This window comes from Oreochromis niloticus, linkage group LG13 (assembly GCF_001858045.2).
Source record: "Oreochromis niloticus isolate F11D_XX linkage group LG13, O_niloticus_UMD_NMBU, whole genome shotgun sequence".
In the NCBI taxonomy this organism is placed as follows: domain Eukaryota; kingdom Metazoa; phylum Chordata; class Actinopteri; order Cichliformes; family Cichlidae; genus Oreochromis; species Oreochromis niloticus.
This window is the reverse complement of record NC_031978.2, coordinates 33,641,594-33,664,616: the sequence shown is the minus strand read 5'-3', so window position 1 is coordinate 33,664,616 and position 23,023 is coordinate 33,641,594. Positions and strand designations below refer to the sequence as shown.

Below are 23,023 nucleotides of genomic sequence, written 5' to 3'. Positions count from 1 at the left end.
AGAAGAATATTTATTTTATTATTTTACATTTACAATTTTTTTTCCTGGGGACCCTGTGACACCCCATTGAAGAGCCATAGGCTGTGGATCTCTTAAGATCTCACTGTTGGGTTTGTAAGGCCATGTTACTCCTAAATTTCTATCTTGTTCAAAGAGAAGATATAAAACAAAGTTCTAAGCTAATCGACCTTAGTGTTCTCCTTTTTAAAAAAATAAGAATCGATAAGAGAATCGATAAAGAATCGAATCGTTAAACAGAATCGAAAATGGAATCGGAATCGTGAAAATCTTATCAATACCCATTCCTAGTGGCAACAGTGTAGTGTGCTTTTTTTGTTACATATACAATCTCTCACCGGTCTCTGATTTATAGCTCTGTGTGGGTTCCACAAACTTTGGAAAAACCTGCATTCCCGCATTCAGAGATTTTTGGTTGTGTTGGAGAGTGTGAGAATACTTTACTGGTTGATCTACTTTCACGTATTCACCTATAAAACTGAACTGTAGGCAGTGACCAAAAAATTGAAGTGAGCAGTGGTAAATGAGCTTTCATCAAACGTGTCTAATCTTAGCACAAGAAACGGGGTAATGGCAGGCACTCAACGTAGAGTAATCCCTCTCACTGGAAGTAGCCAGTTGATGTGTCTTCAGTATCTGAGAATGCCTGCTGGACATACCCTAAGCAACTCATAGGTGAGTTATTTTAAGCATGCCAATGGTCAGAGCAGACCCCAGGGCAGCCCTGGTATATGTCATGAGCTCGATTCTTAGAAGGTTTGTGAAAATGTCTCCTGGCTCTTTACCTACTAAAGGCTCCATTGTGTTTGTGTTTGTCTGGTGTTTGCTGCTGGATAGGAACTTTACAGTGTATGTTTTTTTTATTCAAAATATTGCATGTTGCAGTCATGATTGAGAATTACACAAGCCAGTGCATCTACAGTTAGCACAATTAGCTGGAAAAAAGCCAAAAGCGATCATTCTCTAAGGGTATAATTGAATATTGTCAGTGTAGTTTTACATGCATTGAAATTTCAGAATTCACATCAAAATAGAGTGTGTGTCACCAATAGCATCAGGACTCTCATATCCATATCTCAAAGGGCACAACTGAATTAATTCCGTTTCATTGCATAATAGCAGTCTACAGCAGACTACACTATTTATGTGGCCAAATACTTACTGAACCAGCTATAGGTTTTTTTTTATTTATCACGGTAAAACAATTAAAAAGTACAAATTTACATTTTTCTGATTCAGTAGCTTCCCTTCTGATTCAGAAAATGTGTATATATAGTTAAGGGTATTGGTATTTTTACACCTATCAGTTATATTAGTTATGTTAAACTCTTTTGTTTATGAATATGAAATTTTTGGGAATGCTGGTGCTGAGATCACCACTTCTTAGCACAATCCCTAAAAATCTAATTACTAATGAATTGCCTGCAGTTAAGAAATTATTCATCCAACTGTGTACACTCAAACACAGACAAACACAGACACACAGAATGCTGATGTTGACGCAGGTCTCTGTATAAATTAGATGTTGGCAAGGGATGTCTTTTTTTGCTTCACCAAGGTGATGACACACTTAGACATTAACAAGGTCAAAACCACCAGAGGCCCCATCTCCCATGATGTACTGCTGATCCTTATTCAGCTGCCTGAATGACGTAGTTGGCTGCTTACGATACTGATTTTCCAAGCAGCCCAGCATCTCAACAAACCGAATCAAGTGTGACATCACTCATTAAATGTCAGAGCTTTAGTCTTGTTGTGGAAAATTCTGCTCTGCCAAAGAGACTTCTGTAAAGGTGAAATATCCATCTATTGGGATCACAGTTTCTTTGTGACAATTCATGTCCATGAACATGATCAAATAGATAAATAGTATTCACATAGCCTTCTGTGACTATTTCATGTCAAAACATCAAATAAAATAACAATCTGATCTTTTTTACTTTACTTTAATTTCAATTTGAGTGCTCGGGTAGGGTTAGAAAAGTGCTGTACAAGAACCAGTCCATTTGCCATTTACAAAGGAGTTAACGAGCTAGCCAAGAAATGGATGCATTTAAATTATAATATTCATTTTCATGTTCTAACTTTTTAAAAGTTAGGACATGAGTTATGTTTTAACTTTTAAAAAAGTTTTAAAAGTTAAAACATAGTTTTTTGTTCTTACTTTGAGGTTTTGGAAACATAAAAATAAAGTTTCTCATGATTTTAAGGTTAACGTGGAAATTTGTCAAGTTTTTCATGCAATGTCACACTTTTACATCCCACTGTATGTGCAATCTGTCTGTGAAGGTTCTCAGTCATCCAGGTCATCGTAGTCTAAGGAGCTTGGAAGGAAAAGCATCTGGACTTCTTTAAGTTGCTTAAAGACGTTTCACCTCTCATCTGAGAAGCTTCTTCAGTTCTAGGGTCAATTGGTGGAGAGTCTCCAATTTAAGCCCTATGAGAGTGTCGCCCCAAGAGGGACAATAGACCCCCTAATGATCCTCTACCTTATCACATGAGCCAAGGTGTGAAAATGGGTGTAGGTCACAATCACCCAAGGTTTCTGGGACTCTCCACCATTTGACCTTAGAACTGAAGAAGCTAGACTATGTGCAATATGCAAAACATAATACATGCAATGGTGTACACACTTGTCAGGGGCAGGGTCTGTGAGCCAACGCTTTTAGTTATTTTGATCTCTTTTGTTATATGTTGAAGATAATGTGGAATGTTGGATTATTATTAATTGGCCGTGAATTTTAGTGTAGTCTATGTTGCACCCAGGCCTTCTGTGTTAGTTATGTATTTCTTGTCTACGTGTTTCATGTTGTCAATCCTGTGTTGTCATGTCTACGTCTCTCCGTGTTTCCTGTTTTATTTTGAAAGTCTTGTGTTTCTTTGTTCAATGTGTTTAGTTTTACGCTTCCCCTCTGATGTCGTTATGTTCATTTGTGTCAGCTGTTTCCCCAGGTGTTTCCACTTCCCTTGATCACCTCCTGTGTGTATTTAGTCTGTGTGTTTCATTCAGATTTTGTCAGGTTGTTCTTCCCTTTGTATCACCTCAAGTTTAAGGTAATGCATGTTCATTCTCATAGTTTCCTGCATGTACATTTTCTGAGTTCATGTCTTTGTCACAGTAATCATAGTTTAGTTTTTCCAGTTTAGGTTATAGTTTAGTTTTGCCCCGCTTGCCTTTGCTTTGTGTAGTCTTGTTATGACCCACAACGGCTTACATTTTTTTTCAAGTCACATTTCACGCTCTGTTTTTGGTCTGCATTTGGGTCCAGTATTCTCTCTACACACAGTCAGCCACCACTGATTGTGACACACATGTTTTCAGTGACTAGTCTGTGAACTGGTTTATAGAGATACACTTCACATCATATTAACACAACATTCCTGCCAAATGATTTAGGTCTCTTTGGAAAGGAAGTATGTGTACATGTTCAACCCAGTAGGCAGGATAAAATGGATGGTATATTATTCATCTTTTCTGGTTTTGCTGGTGCTTGCAAAACCTTTGTCTTTAAGCTGACAGCTTTGATAAGTCCTTGTTCACACAGGTGACATGAACAGGAGACGATTTGTTTCTAAAAGGACCACAAAGGTCAAGACGGGTCACCAATCTGTTGTAGGGTTAACACAGAGCAACAGACAACCATTCAAGGTCACATTCACACCCATTTAGAATCATCGGTTGACCAAACAACACTAATTGCATTTCTTTGGACTGTTGAAGGACGTCGGAGTACCCGAAGAGAACCAACACAAACATGGACCTACTTGCTATGAGGCAGCAGTGCACAATAGTTCCCTCTCTAGTTTTTGCTGTCCTGTTTTCAGGGATTCATTTCACTAGTCCCTAGACTCATCTTTATTAGTTTCTCTGAGACTTTGGGCTCTTTCTAAATGGCTTTCAGCTCCGGATCAATACTGTGGCGTTTCCCACCAATGTGTCTTATACTTTTCCATGATGTAGCATGTTGGTAAGGTTCTAGAGTTCTTGTTTCAAGGTCTTTAGCTTCTAGTGTCAGAGATGTATTTATCTGGCTTTTAATTTTCTAGTGCTCTCTAAGGAATTGAGTTCTACCAGTAACGTTTTGGGAGGGGGTTTGTCTCAGGAGGTAGAGCAAGTCATCTACTAAATGGAAGGTTTGTGGTTCAATCCTTGGCTGTATACCAATTCAGGGTCTGCAGCCTTAAAGGCTGCATTTTAAGGCCGATTACGTCACAGCAGCGCGCCGAAGGCTGTCCCAATTCAAAGGCTGCTCGAAATGTGGCCCTGAAATGCAGCCTTCATTTCCCTGAATTTTAAGGCTGTGGCGATGTAGACTTCGAGGCCCAACATATCCCACAATTCATAGCGCGGCAGTCACTGTGGATAATTTTGCCGCAGACGGCAGAAGCGTAGCGGCCGAAGAGTAAACTGTTAAACGTAAGTACTGAATATGATGTCACTTATGTGCAAATGTTTAATAATGAGGAACATTAAAACATCAAAACATTACTGTTGGCCACATGTCGGCAAAGTTATTTGCCGTTAGCGATGTTTGTACTTTCAGCGTTTACTTGGTTTTAAAGCCTTTAAAATAATACAATAGTTGACCTTAATCTTACAGAAAATGTGATTATTTTATGGATAATTAAAGTCAGTCATATATCCACAAACACAACAGGCTGAAAGTCAGTGATGCTGCTCGGTTTGCAGTCCTGAATATCACGGCACAAGCAGGATTCACTGCACTGTTAATGTTAGCTATGTTATATTGCTGCCTCTGTTCGGTGGTGTCGAGCCAAACGGACTTTAACGTGTGTTTGAACGAGCTGACGGTTCACTCGTTAAGCTGAAAGAAAGATGCTTTAATCACAGGAGTCACACATGTGTCCACTGTACCATCTGGGAACTCTTCTTGTTTAGCACTCGTAATAACACAAACACTAAATCCTCCTTCTCTTGTGCTCAGGGGCGGATCTAGAAGGGTGGCATGGGGTGGCAACTGCCACCCTAAAATGATCCCTTGCCACCCCAAGTGCCACCCCAGTTTTGCATATGACAGTGTTGTTTATTAAAATAAGATAGCATTAACAGTTTGAGCGTAGTTACAGTCAACAGTGAATATAATTGCTAAAACTGAATATATTGCATAGTGTTCCCCCCCCCTCCACCATTAACAAATGGTTCAGCCCATAGCGGGACCGGCTTTTTTCTCGTTTTCAGTAGCAAGCGATGCTTATGATTGTGCCAGAGCACATTTTGAACAACACCATGGGAATTTCGGATTTTACACATTTGGTTGGATGTTACACTCTGGAAATGGAAGGAAGGTGAGTGTTAACCCTCTGGGGTCCACGGACACGCTGCACCTCAAAATCACATGACTGTTTTAAGCTGACATAGCAACAAGCTGCAGCCACGCTGAGTCTCTATTTCAGCCCATATTGAAAGTTCGGAGTTCAAAGTTTTTAAATTTTAATTACAGGCCAGTAAATCCAGAGAGAGAGAGAGAGAGAGGCATGCGCGCCACGCTTTTTACTAAATACTGTCGTCATGTTTTTGTGTGTGGGTTTTAAGCGTTTTCTAAGGACAGCGCGAAAACAGTAAAGAAAGGGGGGGGGAAAGCAACCTCTTTCCTATCGGTGGAAAAATGCACCATGTCGACTAATTTAAAAAACAAAAAAAAAAAAAAAAAAAAAAGTCAACACGTGGGATTTGGTTGTTTGGGAAGAGGGGAGAGTTTTGGGAGTGACGGTAACAGCAGCGAGACAGAGCAAGCGAGTGAGAGAGAGTTTTTAGATGTGGGAGATTTGTGACGTTTAGTGTGTTGTGTTGTCTTGTGTAGTTGTTCTGTTGTGTAGTGGTTTTGTTTTGTGTGTCAGTGAGGGCACTAATGAATGTCACAAGGCACATTTGTAATGTAAACACTGTCACTAAGTAGAAAACCAGCGGAGTGATACACCTGCTGTTGTCAGGCCTGCAGGTTTGTCCCTGTGCTGTTCTCCTCTGTCTTTTGGTGGACAAACTTTTTTTTTTTTTTTTTTTTTTTTTTTTTTTTTTTTTTTTTTACTGGCACACATTTGTGGGGCCTCTTATTGCGACACCTGATTGTTCTCTCATTTTAGTTTTAGTAATATTTTTAAATGGTTGTACAAAATGGGGGGGGGGGGAAACGGCAGGTGTATTGGCTGCATTTTTAGAGAAATAGTTGTATATGTTTACAAAATGTACAATTTATATTTGCATTTCAAGTTATAAAAATTTACTCAACATGTCTGTGGGTTTTTGTTTTTTTTACAGTAAAAAATACTACTAGGATTTTAAGTTCTTTGTGTGATTTCAGATCAGTAATACTAATGCAGTATGTCAGTGGGAAAAAAAAAAACAACTAAATTCAGTTGAGCTGAAAAGAATGATACCAAACAAGGCAAAGGGAAAAAAATCAAATGAAACAATTTGAGGGTGAAATACAAACGTAAACTCAAAAGGAGTCAAAAATGGCCAGTTGTATTTCAGACCTCAGTGGGTTAATCCAACAAATCATGAAAAATTAGGTTTAAATTTTTGTTCATGACAGTGCAGATTACTGACATTTTGTGTAATTTAAGCTGTAACAATGTGATTGTGTTCTAACAAAAAACGGTGTGAAACTTAACTTAGACTTGTATTTGTAAATGAACCGCCCCATGTTGTGTAGCTTTCTGGATTTCATACTTATTTGGCTACTTGTTTATTTATTTATTATACAGGCTATATAGTACATAAGATCAAAACTCACATGTTTTATGCAACTAAAGTGTGTAATTATGTGGGCTACAGACAATAATTAAGTTATAGATTATATTTATATGAAAAACGTGTATACTTACTGCATTTGAATCATTTTAACCATATGTAACCACCTGCATATGTGTTTGGGGGGGAAAAAAAAAGGCTTTGATTTTGCCACCCCATTTGATTTCTTTGCCACCCTCATGCCACCCTAAGAAAATTTCTCTAGATCCGCCCCTGCTTGTGCTGTTTTGTAGCAGTGTATACACCTGAGACTGTCACCTGTCTGTCCTGCACGCTCTCTTTTTCTTTCTCTCTGATTGTGGAATAAAAGTATGAACATGTATTTATAAGTTACACTTGTGTTTGAATCCTGCAGCTTATCACACATTTGATTTCCATGTGTGACAACTGCAAGTGTCCAGAGTGAGGACAGACTGAGGGACCCACTGCTGTACATCATCTGTGAGGCTTTGCACCCCTGATGATCCACCAGGACAAACTCAGCAGTGTATGAGGAAGAGGAGGAGGAAGAACCAGCAGCAGCTGACAGATGTTGAGAATAGACAGACTGTTCCCTGTTTGTGAAGGACTGCTAGAAAAGTTTAAAATAACTAATTGTCTGTCCTGAATTAGTCTTATTAGGTAATGTTCAAATAATGTTATCATCCCAGTGTTTTCAGTGTGGGAGAAAGTACTCAGGGCCTTCAAGTTACACACTATGAAAGGCAGCAACAAGTTTAATATTCAGAAACCTAAAGTATGTATCAGCAGCAGAATGGAGCTAAAAATAAATGTTTGTTTCAGTTCTATGAAGCTTTGAGTATTTTGGATTAGTAGCACTGCTGTGTTTGTTGCATCATATTGTTGTAATTGTTTATATGCTTTATATAGTCTGAGGTAAGTTGATCTATAGTGTTACATCATATTCTATAAGGATGTTATGTGTTTGTATACTTTCTGCCCAGTTTGAACCATTTAGCAGAAGTCAGCCTGTTTAAGGCTCTGATATCTATTCTGTATGACTTAAAGCAGTTATGACATGGTCTGATTTTCTCACCCAATAAAGGAATATTTAATATATCAGTCTACTCTTCATTCTATCAGAAACAGTTATCACAGCTCGTACATTTTCCTTTTTACACATATATGTAAGCATTGAGCCAAATTTAGTAATGCCAACATATTAAACGCACAATATTTGTGTCTTATATATAATACATCTACATATACACTGTCATAGATACTTGTCTTTGAGTGAAGATTTAAGGTGATAGGCCATATAAATAACTGCAACTTGAATCTTTACTGAAGCTCAGTATTTGACACAGAGTTCACTCACATGAATTTCACTCACATGTGCTGTACCAGTGTACCTGCACATGTGATGTGACAATAGAAGTGATTTGATTTGAGAGTTCAAACTCACTGCTGTAATAACTAATGATGATTAATATAATAACTATAATATTGGCCATATCATATTTACACTGACTTTAGTCTCATGAACAACATTGGCTAATTGTTATTTACTAGCTAATCTTAAATGACTGTTCAGTACAGAACTGAAGGCCAACAATCATGTTTTACAGTCCTGTGGTCTCAGCCTCAGATACTTATTAAATCACACAAAGCTCGTGTAGAAACAAACACGAACAAAATATGTTCTCCTTCATTTCTGTCAAACAAAGCTGTATGAAACGTTTCCAGCGGTTGGTGTGATGGTTGCTAGGCAACCTGGGCAGCGCGACGGAGGCTAGACCGTCCCATTTCACAAGCCTCGCACTTCCGGCCTTAGCGGTCTTTGAGTACGCGGCCCTTGAGAATCGTTGAGGCTGCGTACTTTAAGGCTGCAGACCCTGAATTGGGATACAGCCCTTGACTGCTTGAGTCTGCATGCCAAAGTATCCTTGGTTACAGGTGACTCCGTACATGTTAACAATATTTCAACTTGAGGGAAAACTACCATCACGCATCAGCCTCATCACAAATGGTTTCAATGGAAGAGTGACTGTCAGGACTGAACCAAGGAGAAAATGTGCTGAAAATCAATGTTAGCAGGATTTATGGAGTGATTAATCCAAAATTGAATTTTTTTTGGTTCAAATTGAGTGCTAACATAAGTAGAAAGGCACCACCAGTCAATTTACCTTTTACCTCTTCTTCACCCTTGGTGACAAAGTACTTTCTTACAGGTCAGGAAAGAGATACAACAGTCGCTGTTTACATTTATCATCTATAAAACACAAAGGCTCTGTCCTGTTTTGGATCAGTGTTAAGGATTTTGTACAGCACCGTCACATTTAGAGTTACTGTGCAAAAACATCTGAAAAGAATCTGAGTGGCAAACAAACACACCAATGTGGAAAAAAAACACACACACACACACACATGATGGAGCGATATCATTTAGGGAATGGAGAACCTGGATCTCATCATTGTTGAAGCAGTTTAGGCTCACCTTAACAGAGAATGGATCCTGAAGAACTATTCCTGAAGAATGCTTAAATATATTACTAGAAAGCTTGTCTAAGAGATTTCAAGCTATGTTAGAATTTGTTTACAATGAGTTACACATGTGAATTTGTTGCGCCTATTTTTAATTTTCCTATAAAGAAATGAGAGCTGACTCAAGACTTTTGGACAGCACTAAACGATCTCAAAATATTAACTTACAGTCCAGTAGATGAGATGAAAATACTGGCTCAAGTGGCATTTTATACTGATAACTTGAACAATCAAATGTTTTCATCCAGAAAAAAAATCAACTTTGCGAACTGAAAAAACATTCTTACATACTTCCCAAGTGTTTGAATAGGGTGTTTTTCTTTATCAAAACTTTTCTTATCTTCTCATTCCCTGATGAAGAGATCAAATATGACAGTCTTCATGTGGGTAACTATAAATTTCAAAGGTGTTGGTACCCATTTGTAGCACATGCTGTGTTTGTAGGGAGCTTCACTTCACAACAATTTCAGTCTGGACCTGAAATACTACACCTCAATGTCCCCAAGGCACCTAACAAAGTCTCTAGTCTAACACAAGCATTCAGCCTTCAACATTCACACTTCAGGCTAACTTGGTGTCCAAACCACGCATATCTTTGGAAAGTGGGAGGAAACCAGAGCCCCAAGAGGGAAACTCATGCAAACTCAGTCAGCAGTTAAACATAATTTCATAACTTCATAACAACAACAACAACAGCTGTTATTGCCTTTCTTTGTCACACTTTGGAGTAAACATGTTACCCTTTTAATCACGGCTCACTTCATTAGCATTTGGAGCGGACACAATTGTTGCTCTTGACTTAATCTAAACTGTGCTGCGTTATGGATGTGACTCAGTGATTTAGGGTCAAAATATTCAATGAATGCAAAAAAAAAAAAAGTCTCCACAGTGCAGGCACTGATTCTTAATACTTTCTGCTGCTGACAATATAATTCACAAACAATAAACAGGCCATTCTGAAACTTTCAAAGTGTTTTTGTGGACATTGTGCTGCTTTCACAATGTATCACACATTAATGACTTGTGTGTCATGTGTTTTTCTTGCTCCTGATTTTACAGCTTGTTACAGTCAGCGGTACCCTTTAGCGTGATTTGTGCTTTCTCTCCATCCACAGTAGGTCACTGTGCCTCTAGCACAAAATGATGCAGCCAAAAGCCAATGTATAATCAAGGGACACTGTTCAGAGGTGTAGTCTCACAAAAAGTGCCACCTCTGAACACACAGACGGTGCATTGCCCTTGAAAGCCCTGAATTGCTGAACGCTGAAAGCCTAATTCATACATGGCAAAGCCAGAGCTACTTTATGCATTTAACTGTCATTTTTTTTATTCATTCTTCTTCATTTTTTTTTCATGATTTAAACTACAAGCATTTACATTTTGTTCTTGCTACAACAGAATTTATAGCAGAAAGGAAAAAAACTCTGTTAGATCTTACCTTCAAAGAGCTAAATATGAGCAACCATCCAGGCTAAAAATCAGCTCCTTTTACTGAGATAACTAACTGCAGCTCAATGCTGCAGGCTGCTACTGACTGTCAAGCACAGAGACTCCCATGGTAGCACTGTGCACTGTATACTACACTATGACCACCACCTCCTCTCCACCTCTTTTTAGTAAACACAGCAGCCTGGAGGAGCAGTGGTCTGCCATGTGACCTTAAACACACATCCACACACACACGCACAGTCAGAATCTTCCAGCGATTGCACAGATCCTAGTTCTAACTTGACAACATGCTTAAATTTATTCATTTAGAGAGGAACATATTTTACAATGAAAGCATATCTATAACGTTACTTCATACATTCAAACGGCACAACACATTTTCAGTTACACCTACAACCACAAGATGCAGGTTTAGCATCTTCATTAGCTATTATACAAACCATACTGGTTCCATTTAAGTTGATAAGAAAATTAAAAGCTTGTTTGAAGCTTTTTAAAAACAGTTTACAAACTGCCTTATCACTTGTGAATGCCAAATCGAGAACCAATGAGCAGGCCCAGGATTATCCCCTGACTCTTTTTGTGTTTATCTATCTGACTTGAAACTAATGATTGAGCCTATCACTTGTATTTACTCAGAGGGGGACAAAGTTTTGTTTTTGGTTTTGGTTTTTTTTCCACACCATCGTCATTTATCAACATTTAAAAAAATTTAATTTTGGCTTCACTTTCTCAGACCTGGAATTTACACCCATCTTTTCATTAATCTCCAAAGAATCTACAGGGAGTGCAGAATTATTAGGCAAATGAGTATTTTGTCCACATCATCCTCTCCATGCATGTTGTCTTACTCCAAGCTGTATAGGCTCAAAAGCCTACTACCAATTAAGCATATTAGGTGATGTGCATCTCTGTAATGAGAAGGGGTGTGGTCTAATGACATCAATACCCTATATCAGGTGTGCATAATTATTAGGCAACTTCCTTTCCTTTGGCAAAATGGGTCAAAAGAAGGACTTGACAGGCTCAGAAAAGTCAAAAATAGTGAGATATCTTGCAGAGGGATGCAGCAGTCTTAAAATTGCAAAGCTTCTGAAGCGTGATCATCGAACAATCAAGCGTTTCATTCAAAATAGTCAACAGGGCCGCAAGAAGCGTGTGGAAAAACCAAGGCGCAAAATAACTGCCCATGAACTGAGAAAAGTCAAGCGTGCAGCTGCCAAGATGCCACTTGCCACCAGTTTGGCCATATTTCAGAGCTGCAACATCACTGGAGTGCCCAAAAGCACAAGGTGTGCAATACTCAGAGACATGGCCAAGGTAAGAAAGGCTGAAAGACGACCACCACTGAACAAGACACACAAGCTGAAACGTCAAGACTGGGCCAAGAAATATCTCAAGACTGATTTTTCTAAGGTTTTATGGACTGATGAAAAGAGAGTGAGTCTTGATGGGCCAGATGGATGGGCCCGTGGCTGGATTGGTAAAGGGCAGAGAGCTCCAGTCCGACTCAGACGCCAGCAAGGTGGAGGTGGAGTACTGGTTTGGGCTGGTATCATCAAAGATGAGCTTGTGGGGCCTTTTCGGGTTGAGGATGGAGTCAAGCTCAACTCCCAGTCCTACTGCCAGTTTCTGGAAGACACTTTCTTCAAGCAGTGGTACAGGAAGAAGTCTGCATCCTTCAAGAAAAACGTGATTTTCATGCAGGACAATGCTCCATCACACGCGTCCAAGTACTCCACAGCGTGGCTGGCAAGAAAGGGTATAAAAGAAGAAAAACTAATGACATGGCCTCCTTGTTCACCTGATCTGAACCCCATTGAGAACCTGTGGTCCATCATCAAATGTGAGATTTACAAGGAGGGAAAACAGTACACCTCTCTGAACAGTGTCTGGGAGGCTGTGGTTGCTGCTGCACGCAATGTTGATGGTGAACAGATCAAAACACTGACAGAATCCATGGATGGCAGGCTTTTGAGTGTCCTTGCAAAGAAAGGTGGCTATATTGGTCGCTGATTTGTTTTTGTTTTGTTTTTGAATGTCAGAAATGTATATTTGTGAATGTGGAGATGTTATATTGGTTTCACTGGTAAAAATAAATAATTGAAATGGGTATATATTTGTTTTTTGTTAAGTTGCCTAATAATTATGCACAGTAATAGTCACCTGCACACACAGATATCCCCCTAAAATAGCTAAAACTAAAAACAAACTAAAAACTACTTCCAAAAACATTCAGCTTTGATATTAATGAGTTTTTTGGGTTCATTGAGAACATGGTTGTTGTTCAATAATAAAATTATTCCTCAAAAATACAACTTGCCTAATAATTCTGCACTCCCTGTATAGTCATTTATATGCTCTTGAATAAAAAAAAACCTCAAGTTGGTACAACAAATTAAATATATAGCAAATATTATACAATTAGTACTAATGCTGATAAGTATAGCATTTGTTTTTTCATTTTACACCCAAAACAGCGATTAAAAATATTCTCCTTCACTATAATGGGATTGTAATTTACAATAACAAGTGAGACCATAAACTCAGGTAAGTGATTGTTGAAGTCACAATCACATTTTATCTATAATAACTAGACTTATTTTTGGAAACCACAATAGCTGCCTCTATCAGGAATTAGAAAAAAATCACTTTTAAACCTTCAATTTTTGATGACCGAAAGCTACGTCCTTGTTTTATATGCACTTGATGGATGCCATCTTGTGCAGATGAGGCCTCATGCAGCCAGACAGTGCACACTAACGTCCTGCCTCCCACCCTGCCTGGACCTAATATGAAGTCACCACTACTTCTGTGAATGTTGTCACGTTGCTATATGAAACGGAACAACACTGGCATTGAATGTACAACGCTCCACAACATTTACCAGCTATTGATATTTGTGTTTGTCTTCTGCCTGCTGAAGATTTTATAGGCAGCCACCAAAATAGTTACTGTACCTGAAAGTTTAAAGGAATTGAAGCTCAGCTTTAATATTGGGTTGGATCAAATTTGGAACAAAACAATTTCTTATAGTCAGATGTAATTCAATGTAAAATTCACCACCAAGAGTTCCCTGTAATTCAGATGGAGCCAGACACATGTGCTGCTGCAGGCAGATGTTACATTAACTTTGGGATCAGACAGCTGACAGAATGCCAGATAGCCTCTGTGTTCACACACACTTTTTTTTTGTTTGTTTGTTTTGGGGGGGGGGGGTTTGCCTGTCCGGCACTGTAGCAATCAAAATTATTGTCTGATGGCCAAGAACAAGGCCCACCAGATTTATTTTCCATGCCATGGTGTAGAAGCCGATACCCGAGGGCCCTCGACGTCTTGGAAGGGGCCTGACAGAGCCAGGAGGGCCAGACCTGCCAAACATCAAGACCAACGCAGAGAAACACCAATGCACCAGGGGGTGGGGGAACCAGCCACTGGCAGCGAGTGTGTTCGAGGGAAAATAGGCCCCCCAAAGGTGAGGGGGCCTGAGAGGTGGCCCGACCTGACACATAGACAGACAAACACAGACGCAAACATGCATTCCCACCCTCATACACATATGCAAATACTCACACACTCACCCAACATGGAGACACAGAACTGTACGCAGTAGACACACTCACACTCCCCATACATATTCTATACTCCCGGGTCCAGGCACCAGCACCCTCTTGGGGGCAATCCACCCCCAGACCCAGGAGATGATTCCCTTTACTCTTGGGTGGAAATGAGCAGACCTCTCCCAGTCCTACAGCAGCAGGGAAGCCCACCAGCTCAGACCCCGACCAGACGGCAAGATCCTCCTCCATGCCCCCCCACCGAGGGGTACCCTCTCCCTGGAGCTAGCTCCCCCACATGGGAGTGTAATTGTTCTCCAGAACAGGCACGCCTATGTGGTCACCATAGGCACCCCTGTTCTCCAGAATCCATCAAGGGCAGGGGGCCCAGGCCCATCCAGACAGGGACCCACAGCAGTAGCACCACCGAGCCTAACAGAGCATGGGGCGACCCACACAACCCCAGAGGAAAATTACACTCCCAGACTACGTAAGACAATAGACACCAAGGTTGAGTTTATCCTCCACCACACACACACACACTTGATTCCTCAAGAGCCAAGACCACCTCTCACACACTCCCATGTCTCACAAACTCACATGTCCTGTTTCTCACTGAGTAATTAGCTTCCGCATTCGGGTTCCACCTGCTCATTACATTCAAATAAGATTCAATTATATCAGTTTTAAGAAAGGATATACGCTTAACTCCTGGACCACAGCACCCTGGGGGACCTCAAAAATAACCACACTGTCACGATCTGAGGAGACAGACCGTGCGGTGGTGTGTGTGGTGGACCCAGGTGCAAACACAAGAGAGTAGACAGGAGTAAACTGGAACTGAAAGCGAGCCTTTATTATGGTCTCAAACAAAGCAGAAATACCGTGACTAAATAAAACTTAAGCTAAACTGGGAAACAGATACTGATAAACTAAGAAGACTCAGAAAACCATGACGATGACTGTAAAGACTGGCCGTGAGGACACGGAGGGTGGGAACACAGACGACCCGACGCAGACTGAATGAAACACAGAGACTAAATACACATAAGGGATGATCAAGGGAAGTGGAAACACATGAGGGGGAAACAGCTGATACACATAAACCTAGTGACAGGACAGGGAACACAGACTTTCAAAGTAAAACAGGAAACATGGAGATTAGACATGACATGAACTAAACATAACCACGCAGACATGACGCATGAACCAGGGAGACGGACTACAGGGGGAGATGACATAAACAACTAAGAAACAAAGGACTAAACAGCAATCTCAAAATAAACTAGATGAACTAAACTAGGGCACAAATGAATACAAAAGATACATAAAACTTAAACACTGGGTCACTCAACCCAGGACCATGACACACAATCAAAAATGGCCATAACAAAAATGCAAGCAATCATTGGCCTAATCATTGGATCTACAGAGAGTGGAAATGCAATGGTGCGTGAGTATGTCGGGAGTGGCAGAAAAGAATGTGAGGGTGGTGGAAGATATGTATGAGTACAGCAGCACAGTGGTGAGGAGTATGGGAGGAGCGATAAGAAGAGTTCAAGGTGGGGATGGGATAAGCTCTAAGCCTTTTCTTGTTTGCTGTAATGATGGATAGGCTTACAGATCGGGTCAGGCAGTCTTCATGGACAATGAAGTTTGCAGACAATATTGTGATCTGTAGTGAAAGAGATGAAGATGGAAGAAACAGAGGTAGTGGGCAAGTTGGACCAGCTTCAACCATCCAAAACAATACACTGCATGGGGTCATTTTCATACACACTATTTCTGCAAGCCTCAAAAAAGGATTTCCCTCTGGGGGCAAAACTTGAAAAAAGAAAAGCAGAGGAATAAAGAAAAGCAGCATGTTAAAAATAAGTTTCCACATGTTTCCATGAGTACATGCAAACTATCTCATAATGAACATTCAAAGTGACATAAGTTAAACAGAAGCATCAAATGAGGATTTATTATTAGACTCTCCAATAATACAAAGGAAACAGATAAAGATAAGACAGGGACATTCTGTGAAAGAGAGCCAGAGATTAATAATAACTCTAACTAATAATTAATAATAACTAAAAATTAAATGCAGAGAGGTGTATTTAAACACAGCTAGTGGAAAAGGTGACTGAAAAAGAAATACTCAATGCATCATGGGAATCCCCCAGCAGCCTACACCTATTGCTAAGGGAGGATTCAGGGTCACCTGATCCAGCCCTAATCTTAAAAGCAGAAACGGTAAGCTTGTATGTGATGAGAATAATTCTCAGTTTCTTTCTGGATTTAATTAGTATGACTCAGGGGTGTTGATTTATTTAAACTAACATAAATATCCTGCTGTTACCAGATTTCAGTAAGGCAGAGAGAGAGAGACCTAATGTTCAATAATCCACATTTCACTGTTTTAACCTCTGGTGCAGTTATGGATAGTATATTGTTCTTTCTCTGTGATTTTTTTTTTAATATTTAAATTGTTTTTTGTTGACTTTTGGTGTGTTTTGTGGTGGTCTGGCAGCAGACACAGTCTTTAAGAGGATGGTGTTTTGGCAGGAAAACAGGAGGAGAGAAGCTGCAGAGAGGCATGTGAGTTTGCAACTTTCACATTTTGGAGGGTTTAAAAAATTTGGCACAATTTCTAGAAATGAGAGCTGCTCCATCTCCTAACAAGACCAGGTTTTCCCAGAAAGTTTCCAAATGGTCTATAAAGCCTGAAGTTTTAGACACCACTCAGACAGACAGCAATGTAAGGACAACATGTCAGAGAAAGGGATCAGAGAAAACCTCAGTCTGAAATTGATTTGTCAAAGTTACACACCAATTTGATATTGATTTTAGTGACCTCTGATTGAGGTAACCAAGTGTCATTATTGCCAATGTCAGTTATAATTTTACAAAATTTACATTTATCCTCAGCCAGCAGATTTGATATTCCTTAGTGTTGCTACTCTGGCCCCTGGAAGGCAGTTTGCTATTGTTGCTGGTTTCTCTAGCTTCACATGTCTGATAGCAGAATCTCCAATAACTAGAGTTTGTCGCACAGTGTGTGTGTCACCAAGTGGACAAAAAATAATTAGCGACATAATAATTAGTGATGGTGTACCGGGGCTTCTGTTTATTACTACTCTTCCTCATCACCAGTGTTGGTCAAGTTACTTGAAAAAAGTAATCAGTTACTAATTACTGATTACTTCCCCCAAAAAGTAATCCCGTTACTTTACTGATTACTTATTTTCAAAAGTAATTAATTACTTAGTTACTTTTTAAAAACACGATTTACAACCTGAATAGGTGATAAAGCGATAGATCTTTCAGCCCAATTCTACTTTTTCTGCATAATCCATCATACAAAATGTAATCAAATGGAAAAGTCTCTTTTTAAAACTTGTTTTATTAGTTTTAATCTTTTAACTTTATGCATCAAGCATAAAGTTACGCGTTACTGCCCATCTCTGCTCATCACCATCACTCATTCATCCTGTTTCCTCAACTGCTCTGGACAATCTGTTGGTGGAGAGCTAACGGTGGTAATGCACCAACTACAGGGTCCTGGCTAGCCATCGGTTTTTCAAGGGTGCAGAACCAGATCTTGAATTCAGTAATTCTGGCCTCAGGCTACATTTATTACTAGTATTGTTATAACCAAACAAGGATTCCAAGCTATCAATAAACATAAACATAGGCTTTATTTTATCTCTGCATATTAATCTGGATCAAACCAAGACGAACGAGTCTCCAGCAACTGCCCTATAAGAAGTACTACATGGGATACATGTAGCTTGCACAGATTATTATTCACCTTTCAATAAAGATGTGAGATACTCATAGTTTTGTGACAAATTTGTGGCCGTATTAATGTCAGTGCAGCGTGTGCTGATCTTCTGTGGAGCCTGTTCAAAGCCACTTGACATTCTGCCAGTTGAGGAGAACATTTTGTTATACAATTCATTTTAGCATTTCAACAGACATTTCCAGTCTCCATCTGTTATGAAGCAATTTAATCTATTCTGCACTCTCACCGGCACAAGCTGTGCAGACTCATATGCAATTATAGCCTCTTCATCTGAGGTCACTTGCTTTTACTGAATATTCCATATTATGTTGGCATTTTAATAAAAATGTAAAAAAAAAAAAAATCAGAGTGAAGAGCAGGATGACAATCTAATGACAATCCAAAGCAATCTAAAAAAAGGTGTTTTTGTTTTTTATAGTTTGATTTGTGTCATCTGGTTTGTGTTAACCTGCATAGCAATGGAAATGTGCACAGTGTTTGCAAATACTGTTTAAAGGGAGGCATGTATAATACTTAAATTATCAGTCCTACTGTGGAGCTCCATGACTAAGGTCACATTCATATAGAAAGTGGTTCCCTTGTGCCGTGTCACCTTATCGCTGATGGTTGGTTGGTAGTGGACATTCCAGCCTGGTTGTCTTTACTTCCCTGTCATATGTCAATCAGCAGTATCCTAAGTATCCCAACTGTGTTGCCAGTAGTTATTTTCCCTGTTTTTACTTGAAGTCGTGGAATGTCATCGACTTTCTGTCGTCTCTACATCGCTGATAATCTCTCAACGTGTGGAGAGGGCTTAACATCGGTGTGTGACTTATCTCCTTTCATTCCAGTGGTTTATTTTGGACGCTGTAAAATTATGTAATCAGCAGTACTGAATGCTGCACTGCGGTGTAACAGGACAGGCCATAAGATCACTATTAACTATCACTAGTGCTGTTTCTGTGCTGTGACTCTTTTTTGTTTTTGGAAAACAATTTTTAAAAGAAGAAAACTTACATATCCTAATAGCACAGGGATAGGGCTGAGGATGACTTAGACCTCAGAGGCATAAGTAAAGATTAATCAGACAGTAACCTTAAAAGCCTGTGGCTCACAGACTGATGAGTTACTCATTTCCAGGTTTTGCTATTTAAATGCAATGTAAGTTTATAAGCGTAGAGTCTGCTTGAATATAAGTAACAATAAAAGGCAGGGACAGTTCACAGACGAGTGAGTTCCCTGCAGCAGTCAGTGGAGGTTACTCATTAAACCTGAAGGTAACTGTACTGAAAAACTGCAGCCAGCCCAGTAACCTATGAATAAATGCAACTGCATTAAATCTACCAGGGACAGAGTCAGATTGCCATCAGTCAAATCTGTGTGCCGACTACCATGACAGCCAATGAAAAAATTATTCTGATGGGGAGGGGAGGTTTTGAAGTGACTGGTTGCTTTTGTCGTATGTTAGTCAGTCATAGTCCCGTGTAAGTTTCAGAAATGACTGTCATATTATGTGGATATACAACAAGCTGGAGACTATATAAAGACCCAGTTGTGTTATCAGTGTCCATCAGTCCAGCCAGGAAAATGCCATAATATGTAATTAAAGCTCAATAAAGTTCACATTTCAACTATTGATTCCTAATTTTGTAACTCAAGTCAATTTTTAGTTTTGCTGCAGGTTTCAACACACAAACTTCTTACCTCACCTGAGACTCTGCCAGGGTCTACCAGAACATTTCATGGATCTGCCTTTTAAACATGTCCCTGAAAAGATACACCTTTTTTTCTGTTCAAATGAGCAATAATGTTAAAATCCACCTGGACTGAAAAGGTTGCTGCTAAAACCAGAGCAGCGCTCCAGCTGTCAGAGCTCCGTTAAAGTATCGTCCAGCCCTTTCTTCAGCTTGCTTCTCTATCCTTGTAAAGTCCTTTGTCTCAGCTGCATACAGTTATGGTGTGTATTCAACCAGCACTGATCTCAGTCTGTTTTTGTTTGTCTAAATGGCCACTAGACTTCCTTCAATTCTTTCCCAACTTAGGTTTCCTGCCTGCATTGGTTGGTCGGGCTAAATATAGGGACCACACAAGGTAAAGAGGGGGTAAAGAGCAGAGCAGGAAATCTATCACAATATGCTTTTGCACACATTGATGTTTGCCCGTCAGTGCATTTCACCCACTGTGTCTGGTGAAACGCACTGTTGCAAGTTGGATATTTTCTTTCTGTCTTTCTTTTTTTATGTTTCTAAGAGTGACGTTCTACAGCACGGGTGGAGTAAGCACATTTGTGATCCTGCATTGTCGCTGTGTGCCTCAGTGTGTGGGTCACCCTATCCCATGTTCCACTCTAATGACGTTGTACACATTGTTTTGTCTCTCTGGGCTTCTAAAAATGTCTCCCTAAACAAAAGCAATGACTGCACATCCTGCTGCCTGGCTGGACAAAAAGAACTGAACTCCAACTTTTATTGTCTCAGACACACAATTCCAATAAAAGACTGTGCGAGAGCTACTGTGGGGGATGGTTAAGTCTCCTTACATTGTATTTATTAATATTCATGTTTTTAAGATCATTCTAAATGTCATCACATCTGTCTAATATGTATACGCAGTCTATGGTCCACACAGGGCATAAAGCCAAGAGTTGATGTGCTTCACAACAAATGCACATACATATTATTGCAGGGTCTTCCTGCGGTCCTAACCTTTAAAAATAACCTCTCCTCTTCCTCTCCTTGCCTGTCTCCCTTACATCTTTCTCAAATGTAAGTAAGGTCGCTCAGTTTTTTCTCTTCTTTTGAAATAGTGCAGCTACACTGTGTGACAACCTGCAAACAAACAGTTTGTGTTTTTATTGATATTTGTTAAGCTGTTAGAAGTGTTGCAAAGCGTGGCCACAACATATAAATATCTGCACTCTGGCTTATACTGCATTTGATTTTGTATCTTTTGTACCTCTAAAAGCCCCAGTGATGGGGGATAACCAGTAAGACTGGTATATCAAATTGTCATCTTTAATTCGAGGGGGTTAATAAAATTGCATAATTGCATTAATTATGTAGAAATTACAACAATTTTACAAATTGTTCCATTCCAAGAGGCTCAAAAGTAATTGGAAAAACTGACATAATTTAAGAATATCATGCAGTCACTGCCTGCCTGAACTTAAAACTCTACCAAATGTTTCTATTCCACCCTGACAAACATTACTGCTACTGGACAAATGTCCAGTTCAGTTGGTGAGCTGGCCAGTGCATTCCTTATTTTTAAGAATACAGTAGAATTTTGGTTAAGCCGTAGCTAAACTTTTGGTATCTTTCTGATTTATCTGATTTGTTCTCTCTTGTAATGGGAATGCAAAAGGTTACCACTGTTGCCTTGCAGCAAGGTTCTTGCTTGAACCCGAACTTTGGGCTTTTCTTTTGCTGGGTGAGAGGTAGATGAAATGCTTCCAGTGTGTATAGAATGAAACATTGTATGACTGACTTAAATTTGGCTTGTAGTGTACAGCAGGTCAGAAAAAAAATAAATATAGATAAATGCCAATCCACTTCCATTTAATGATGGCCTTGCGGTGCTCCACTAAACAATTACCGAATTTCAACACTTGGAGCTTTTGGTAAATGGACTGATTGTTATATAACGCTTTTCTACTCCCCTGGAGTACTCAAATCGCTCTCTACAACATGCCACATGCACTTTCTCTATACCTAGTGCTGTCTAACTACATTCACACTCCGATGGATGCATCGACACTAACTTGGGGTTAGTGTCCTGCCAGAGGATACTTAGCATGCACACTGGAGGAGCCAGTGATCGAACCACCAACCTTCACGATCAGTAGGTGACCTGCTCTACCTCCTGAGCTACAGCCCTTAATTTGTTGTCTAATAATGAATGAACAGGCCTCACCTGAAACTGCTTATCAGTTGATTCATCAATAGTCTAATCATTTTTAAGACTCTGAAACTGGAGGGCTCTTTATAAAAATGACTGTAATTCTTGAAGAGTTTATTTTAAAAAGGTTTTACATTTAATTTAATCTGTTTAAAAGTCTACACTACATCATATCTTCAATTTTACTAAGCTAAATAGCTATTTCCAAGCTGCTGATTCAGTATCAGGTGAAGCAACTGCTTAACCTGATAAATGTCTTTTTGAAATCAAAAGGATGGCTTTTAATGTGCTAGATGGAGGTCTAATGTGAAGTCACTAGAGTTCCACCACAATCTACATATAAGTGATGTTTCTCAGATGTTTCTTTAAATCATCTGTTAAAGCAACCATGACCTGTCAGGTGCTTTGGTCATTCAAACTCAAACTTTATCCTTGCGTAGCACAGTGTGACCCCTGATTGGTGTGAAGTGCTGTGTAGAAATAAAAAAAAATGTTTCAAATATACCACATTATCCTCTGCCTTATAGCAAAACAATAACCTGCAATAACTAGAACAGTACTACCTAAACTAACTGCAAGCTGTATATTCATGGTTTAAAGTAATAAAGAATTAAAAATATGCACCTACCTTACTGTGAACACTGCCAGCTTACATCTGCTACAGAAATCATGATCCTATTGTCAGTACTCATCAGGATAACCAGCAATATGCAGAAAACTCAAAGTGCTGCAGGTTATCTCTCTACCCAAAAATTCCCCTCCCATCCTGGCTTTTTTTCACACACTCAGTCCAGAAATAGATTCAGAATTTACTGGAAACAAAGGGTGGTGTGCAAGACAACTCTGCAAATATCAATGTCTTGGTACATCTAGACAGAGGGGAGGAGCAAACTTTTTCTATAAGCAAAGTGAAAAGATTCATTGTAGCTGATTCATCATTTTTTTTTTCTATGAAGTGTCTCATTCTGGCTTTAACTCCCTTTTTTTTTTTTTTTTTGATCATTTTATTTTAAATTTCCAAAATATAATACAGAAACAAAACAGCCCCCCCCCCCCCCCCCCACCCCCAAAAAGAAA

General features: G+C 39.5%; 1 protein-coding gene across 7 annotated transcripts in view; it reads right to left on the bottom strand.

Annotated features, from left to right (window-relative positions):
- The window catches only part of rasgrp3 (RAS guanyl releasing protein 3 (calcium and DAG-regulated)), a 562,943-nt gene extending 540,238 nt beyond the window's left edge, over positions 1 to 22,705 (bottom strand). The window contains exons 1-2 of one of the 7 annotated variants that reach the window (XM_025897306.1): positions 19,754 to 20,050; positions 15,902 to 15,955 (exon numbers count right to left, since the gene is read on the bottom strand). The gene's annotated coding sequence lies outside the window, so the exon portion shown is untranslated. Of the gene's footprint in view, positions 1 to 10,712; positions 11,023 to 15,901; positions 15,956 to 19,753; positions 20,051 to 22,574 lie in introns of those variants that run through there. The other 6 variants (XM_025897307.1, XM_025897308.1, XM_025897304.1 and 3 more) reach the window with 6 other exon arrangements.
- Positions 22,706 to 23,023: the final 318 nt, after the last annotated feature.